General features: G+C 39.3%; 1 long non-coding RNA gene across 1 annotated transcript; it reads right to left on the minus strand.

Annotated features, from left to right (window-relative positions):
• LOC110264910 lies at positions 6,414-7,426 on the minus strand. The gene is made up of 2 exons (XR_002351243.1): positions 6,951-7,426; positions 6,414-6,484 (listed from the first exon to the last, which is right to left on the minus strand). It is a non-coding gene; the product is annotated as an uncharacterized LOC110264910 (long non-coding RNA).

Raw genomic sequence — 7,935 nt, forward strand, 5'->3', positions numbered from 1 at the left:
TGTTCTTGATGTTCATCATGATCTTCATAATGTTCTTGGTGTTCATCTTGACACTCATATCATTCATGCATGCATTCATTTTTTTGATCTTAAAATTTCATGCATTGCATAATTTTCATGTTTTCATAAAAAAAAATTCAAAAAATCAAAAAATATCTCTCCTCTTTTCTCTCATCAAATTCGAAAATTTGGATTGACTTTTTCAAAAATTTTTGAAAATCAAATTGTTTCTCATGAGTCAAATCAAATTTTCAATTTGAAAATCTTATCTTTTTCAAAATCTTTTTCAAAAATCAAATCTTTTTCAAAATTATTAGTTATTTTCGAAAATTCCAAAAATATTTTTCAAAAATCTTTTTCTTATTTTTATACCAAATTTTCGAAAATAACATAAACAATTAATGTTTGGATTCAAAAAATTTGAAGTTTGTTACTTGCTTGTTAAGAAAGATTCAAACTTTAAGTTCTAGAATCATATCTTGTGATTTCTTATGAATCAAGTCATTAATTGTGATTTTAAAAATCAAATCTTTTTCAAAACTAATTCCTATCATATCTTTTCAAAAACATCTTCTTATCTTATCTTTTTCAAAAATATCTTTTCAAAATATCTTTTCTAACTTCCTAACTTCTCATCTTTTTAAAATTTGTTCCAACTAACTAACTAACTTTTTGTTTGTTTCTTAACTTTTTCAAAACTACCTAACTAACTCTCTCTCTCTCTCATTTTTCGAAAATATCCTCCCCCTTTTTTCAAAATTTCTTTTAATTTAGTAATTAATTTAATTTTCAAATTTTTAAATCTTAATTTTCGAAAATCACTAACATTTTTTCAAAAACTATTTTCAAAAATCACTAACTCCTTTTCAAAAATAATTTTCGAAAATTCTCTCCTTCTCTCTCATCTTATTCTATTTATTTATTCATTCATATCCTAACATCTCATCTCACATCTCTTCCAACCTCACAGTTGTGTTTCTTCCATTATATTACATTCTTTGTCCCCCCCTCTTCTTCCACTCACACAGGGATCCCCATACTGTGGTATAAAGGATCTCTATTATTATTATTACTTTTCTGTGCCTTCTTCTTTGTCATATGAGCAGGAGCAAGGATAAGAACATTCTTGTGGAAGCAGATCCAGAACCTGAAAGGACTCTAAAAAGAAAATTAAGAGAATCTAAATTACAACAATCCAGAGATAACCTTTCAGAAATTTTTGAACAGGCAGAGGAGATGGCAACCGAAAATAATAATAATGTAAGGAAAATGCTTGGTGACTTTACTGCACCTAATTCCAATTTACATGGAAGAAGCATCTCAATTCCTGCCATTGGAGCAAACAACTTTGAGCTGAAACCTCAATTAGTTTCTCTGATGCAGCAAAACTGCAAGTTTCATGGACTTCCATCTGAAGATCCTTTTCAGTTCTTAACTAAATTCTTGCAGATATGTGATACTGTTAAGACTAATGGAGTAGATCCTGAAGTCTACAGGCTCATGCTTTTCCCTTTTGCTGTAAGAGACAGAGCTAGATTATGGTTGAATTCTCAACCCAAAGACAGCCTGAACTCTCTATTGACTCAGCAAGTCAATATGATTTCTCAGAGTCTGCATGGAATGCAAGCTGCATCCAACAGTACTCAAGAGGCATCTTCTGAAGAAGAAGCTTATGATCATGAGAACCCTGCAATAGCAGAGGTAAATTACTTAGGTGAACCTTATGGAAACACCTATAACTCAACATGGAGAAATCATCCAAATTTCTCATGAAAGGATCAAAAGCCCCAACAAGGCTTTAATAATGGTGGAAGAAACAGGTTTAGCAATAGCAAGCCTTTTCCATCATCCACTCAGCAACAGACAGAGAACTCTGAACAAAATGCTTCTAATTTAGCAAATCTAGTCTCTGATCTATCTAAGGCCACTGTAAGTTTCATGAATGAAACTAGGTCTTCCATTAGAAATTTGGAAGCACAAGTGGGCCAGCTGAGTAAAAGAATCACTGAAATCCCTCCTAGTACTCTCCCAAGTAATACAGAAGAGAACCCAAAAAGAGAGTGCAAGGCCATTGACATAAGCGCCCAAGGTGTTCCAGAGTTTTTTCCAAGTACTTTTTCATATTTGGGTTCTTTGCCTGATACTCTCCACTTATCTGGGAGGTCACCACTTGTGAGTCGCTGTATATCATCACCTTTGTAGCACCGATTTCTTCCGCCAGCTTCAATCCAGCAATCAAGGCTTCATACTCTGCCTGATTATTTGAAGCCGGGAATTCAAATTTGAGGGAGACCTCTATCTGGGTTCCTCTTTCATCCACCAGTATTATGCCTGCACCGCTTCCTATTTTGTTTGAGGATCCATCTACATAGAGTTCCCATGTAGTTGGTTTCTCCTCTTGGTCTCCTACATATTCTGCAATAAAGTCGGCGAGGCACTGGGCTTTAATCGCCATCCGAGTTTCATACTTCAAGTCGAACTCGGAGAGCTCTATTGCCCATTGAACCATTCTCCCTGCAACATCCGTCTTTTGGAGGATTTGCTTCATGGGTTGGTTCGTGCGGACTTTTATTGTGTGAGCTTGAAAGTAAGGCCGTAGTCTTCGTGAGGCTACTACTAAGGAGTAGGCAAACTTCTCTAGTTTGTGGTACCTTAGCTCAGGGCCTTGTAGAACTTTACTGATGAAATACACTGGATGCTGACCGGCCTCGTCTTCTCTTATCAGGGCCGATGAGACAGCCTTGTCTGCTACAGATAGGTATAGGACGAGGTCTTCTCCAGCTACAGGTCGAGTTAGAATAGGAGGTTGGCTCAAGAATCTTTTGAACTCCTAGAACGCCTCCTCGCATTCAGGAGTCCATTCGAACTGACATCCCTTTCTCAATAAGGAGAACAGCGGAAGGGATTTTAGTGCTGATCCTGCCAAAAATCTGGAGAGGGCTGCAAGTCGGCCATTCAGTTGTTGGACCTCTCTTAAACAAGTCGGGCTTTTCATCTCCAGGATAGCTCTACACTTATCGGGATTTGCTTCGATCCCTCTTTGTGTCAGCATAAACCCTAGAAATTTTCCTGCCTCTACCGCAAAGGCACACTTTGCGGGATTTAGTCTCATCCCGTGTAACCTTATGGTGTCGAAGACTCGTGAGAGATCTGACAAGAGGTCGACTTCTTTTTCGGTTTTCACCAACATGTCGTCGACGTATACTTCCATTAGGCTTCCCAGGTGAGAGGCGAACACCTTATTCATCAACCTCTGGTATGTGGCCCCTGCATTTTTCAATCCAAATGGCATGACCACGTAGCAGAAATTAGCTCTGGGTGTGATGAATGATGTCTTCTCCTGGTCTGGCACATACATCGGGATTTGGTTATACCCCGAGTAGGCGTCCATGAATGATAAGTATTGATACCCCGAGCTGGAGTCTACTAGGGTATCAATGCTTGCAGTGGATAAGGGTCCTTGGGACAGGCCTTATTTAAGTCGGTATAGTCGACACACATTCTCCAGTTGCCATTTTATTTTTTGACTAGCACTACATTGGCTAGCCATGTTGGGTACTTGACTTCTCTGATGAAGCCGGATTCTAGGAGTGCCCGTACTTGCTCTTCTACTACCAGGGCTCGTTCCGGGCCGAGCTTGCGTCTTCTTTGTTGTACAGGTCGGGACCCCGAGTAGACCGAAAGCCTGTGGGATATGAGCTCGGGGTCTATTCCGGGCATGTTGGAGGCCTTCCAGGCGAAGAGATCGGAGTTATCTCTTAGGAGCTTAGTCAACCCTTGTTTTAGGGTTTCCCCTAGGTTAGCTCCTATGTGAGTGACTTTCCCTTCTTCTTCGCCGACCTGTATCTCTTTGGTTTTTCCTCTTGGCTGTGGTCGTAGCTCTTCCCTAACCCTTGCACCTCCGAGCTCTATTGTGTGGACTTCTCGGCCCTTTTCCCTCAGGTTTAGGCTTTCATTGTAGCATTTCCTTGCCAATTTCTGGTCCCCCCTTACCGTTGCTATCCCCGCTGAGGTCGAGAATTTCTTACAAAGGTGGAGAGTGGATACCACCGCTCCGAGTCGATTAAGGGTAGCTCTGCCGATTAAAGCATTATATGCTGACCCTACATCGATGACTATGAAGTCTATACTCAGAGTTTTTGATTTTTCCCCTTTTCCAAAAGTGGTGTGGAGGGGCAAAAATCTCAGTGGCTTTATTGGCGTGTCGCCTAATCCGTATAAGGTGTCGGGGTAAGCTCTCAACTCTTTCTCATCCAACCCTAGTTTATCAAAAGCGGGCTTAAAAAGGATGCCCGCTGAGCTTCCTTGGTCCACTAGGGTTCTATGGAGGTGGGCATTCGCCAGGATCATAGTTATTACCACTGGATCATCATGTCCAGGGATTATTCCTTGCCCATCTTCTTTCGTGAATGAAATGGTAGGGAGGTCGGATGACTCTCCTCTGACCTGGTAGACTCTCTTGAGATGCCTTTTGCGAGAGGATTTGGTGAGTCCCCCTCCCGCGAACCCTCTTGAGATCATGTGGATATGTCTCTCCGGAGTCTGCGGTGGTGGGTCTCTTCTATCCGTATCATCTCGCTTTCTCTTCCCATGACTATCCGACCTTTCTATGAGATATCTGTCGAGCCGACCTTCCCTAGCCAGCTTTTCTATCACATTTTTAAGGTCGTAGCAGTCGTTTGTGGAGTGACCATATATCTTATGGTACTCACAGTAGTCGCTGCGGCTCCCCCCCTTTTTTATTTTTAATGGGTCTGGGGGTGGCAGCCTTTCAGTATTACAAATCTCTCTGTATACATCCACTATGGAGACTTTTAGAGGAGTATAAGAGTGATATTTCCTTGGTCTATCGAGACCGAGTTCTTCCTTCTTCTTGGTTTCCCTCTCCCTCTCTTTTGTTGAGGGAGGGTGCCCGGGTCGCCAACTCAGGTCTCTCAGCTTAGCATTTTCCTCCATGTTGATGTACTTTTCAGCTCTTTCTTGCACATCGCTTAAAAAGATGGGGTGTCTTTTGGATATGGACTGTGAGAAGGGACCTTCTCTAAGCCCATTGACTAACCCCATTATGACTGCCTCTGTGGGTAGGTCTTGAATCTCTAAACATGCTTTGTTGAACTTTTCCATATAGGCTCGTAAGGATTCTCCGACCTCCTGCTTTATTCCCAGGAGGCTTGGTGCATGTTTTACTTTGTCTTTCTGGATAGAGAACCTCATCAAGAACTTCCTTGAGAGGTCTTCAAAACTGGTAACCGACCTTGGGGGGAGGCTGTCAAACCACTTCATCGCCGCTTTCGACAAGGTTGTCGGGAAAGCTTTGCATCGCGTAGCATCAGAAGCGTCAGCCAGATACATCCGACTTTTAAAATTGCTCAAATGATGCTTCGGATCAGTGGTTCCGTCGTAGAGGTCCATATCGGGGCTTCTAAAGTTTCTCGGAACTTTTGCCCTCATTATGTCCTCACTAAAAAGATCTTCCCTTCCTAGGGGCGACTCTTCTCTGCCGTCACGGGAGTTCTGACCTTTGAGGGAGGATTCTAACTTTAAGAGTTTTCTTTCTAACTCTTTTCGTCACTCCATCTCCTCTTTTAGGTTCTTTTCAGTTTCCTTTTGTCGCTCTCGTTCCTGTTCTAACTGTTCGAGGCGACTGTGGACTAATCCCATGAGCTCAGTTGCATGGGATGGTCCCTCTTTCTCTTATTCGCGCCCTTCTGAAGAATTCACCTTCGGATTTTTTATTCCGGAAGTGCCTTCCCTGTGTTGGTCATTGGCTTCCTGGTGAAGGGTCAAGTCTGCCTCATTATTTCCGGTGTTTAGATTCTCTTGTTCAGAATCTGTCTCTACATGACCCTCTTCAGGGGATCTATCTGCCAACACTGGTTGATCTCTCGGGTCCCCGGTAACGGCGCCAATGTTACGATGGGTAACCGGAGATTAATGGGCTGGACGGTGCTGGTTGGCCCAAACGTATGAATGAGGAGGATTCCAAGTGGATCCGCAACTCGGTGCCCTCCGTCCGACTTGCGCGTGCGAAAGAGTGGGGGGTGGTACCTGCAAAGACACTCCGATGCCTAAGTCAGCAAGAGTGTTAGCAGGTCTAGAGAGTATTGGGACTTAGAGATACCTGAGAAGTGTCAGTGTAAGTTTTTGACTAATAAGGTGCCTAATAGTTGCAAATTAGTAACTTACTACTATCTTTAGGATTATTTTTTTTATAGCATTAAAAATGTATTAAATTATTTGTTCAATATTTTTTCTTATTGGATACAACATAGTAATACGAAATTAGTGAATTTGACACGGCCAATACAACGTGAATTAAACAGAATTAATTAACCGGTAAAAAAAATTAATAAAAAAAATAGTTTTCTATTATTATCATTTAAACTTCTATCATGTTATTATGTTATATTTTAGCATGTTACCTTAAATGTGGCTTAATAATCAAAATGATCAGCAAAATTAACTCTTATCCACACTTCAAAACCTGGTAACAAAAAGCATATAAAAAAAGAAAAGAAAAGAAGAAGTTAATAAGAATGAGATGTTGCACTCAACCAAGTATGAAACATGCCTTGTTATGGAAATCAAATATTTTTTTCTTTCCTTTTAAATTGAGAACCAAAGTTTTCTTGAATGATACATGCATGTCCAAATATATGACAATATCTTTTATTGGTTCATATTAATATCTAACAACATGTCAGACAAACACAAATGTTACTTTTAGGAAGAAAATAATCATAAAGGATACTTGAACTCAGCATATTCACATAAACGTACTCACTCGATATTTTCAGAATCCAAAACTGTAGTTGATAAAATTATCGAAAGGCAAGCCACCAAAAAATGAGAAGAAAAGCAAAAGAAAAAAGAGTGAACAGAAGAATGTGTTGAGAATGCAACGGTTAGGGCAAAAATTTAAAGTGTTCTTCGGGTGTCAGAAGATTTACCTTATCATCACGTCTCTTGCTCATTGGACGAACTATGTATTCTGGATCTCTCAAGAGTCCAAGCAAGAGCACTATCCGCCGAGAAACTGTCGGAGATATCTCGTTCGTAGGAATCGAAAGCACCGGAAAACACCGCAGAGGACGAGAGTTCTGTAATTTGTAGGAGGATATGGGGTTTAACCCTAATAATGTTAGGTGGTGGGGTTTCTGGGTTGAGTGACGGGAGACACCAGAGAGAGATGACAGACGTCACTCAGTTACTTCTTCTGAGGTTCTCTTTTTATTTATTGCGTGTGGGAGAGAAAGAAGGGATGGAGCTTTGGTCTTTTTAGGTTTTGTTGGTGACTTTAAAAGGGAAAAATATTAATAGAAGATAGTAGAAGATAGAAGATAATAATTAAAATTATTTGGATAATTTTTTTTAAAATAAATTACACTAAATAATGGTTATGACAAATTAATTATTCAAGAAGACAAATAATTATTGAGAAATTCATCAAACAGATTAAAGTATATACTGTTTTAATTTTATAGAAGAAATGGGTGTATATTTTACAAATAAAAAAAGAAAAAAATATTATTTTAACACCACTAAAAAAAAGTGAATTTTTTTCTTAAATTAACTATGTGTCTTCATCTATCAACATACTTTTTTTCTTAAATTAACTGTGTCTTCATCTATCAACATTCTCCCTCAAATTTGGCATATAAAAGTCTATCAATGTCATACTTGGAATGAAACGAAGAGAAGGGTCCAAGAGCAAGTGATTTTGTGAGGACATGTACTACTTGATTTTTAATTTTTTACAGAAGTGACTAGAAAAAGCTCGAGGGCTCCTTATTAAGTCTTGTCACACAATATGGCTGTTAAATTTAAGGATAAAATATTTTTTATCTTTAAAATTTGTTAAAAATTTTAAAAATATTTTTAAATTTTATTTTGTTTTAATTTTATTGTAAAATTTTTTTATTTGTAACAAAATAT

This window comes from Arachis ipaensis, chromosome B07 (genome assembly GCF_000816755.2).
Source record: "Arachis ipaensis cultivar K30076 chromosome B07, Araip1.1, whole genome shotgun sequence".
Lineage (NCBI taxonomy): Eukaryota > Viridiplantae > Streptophyta > Magnoliopsida > Fabales > Fabaceae > Arachis > Arachis ipaensis.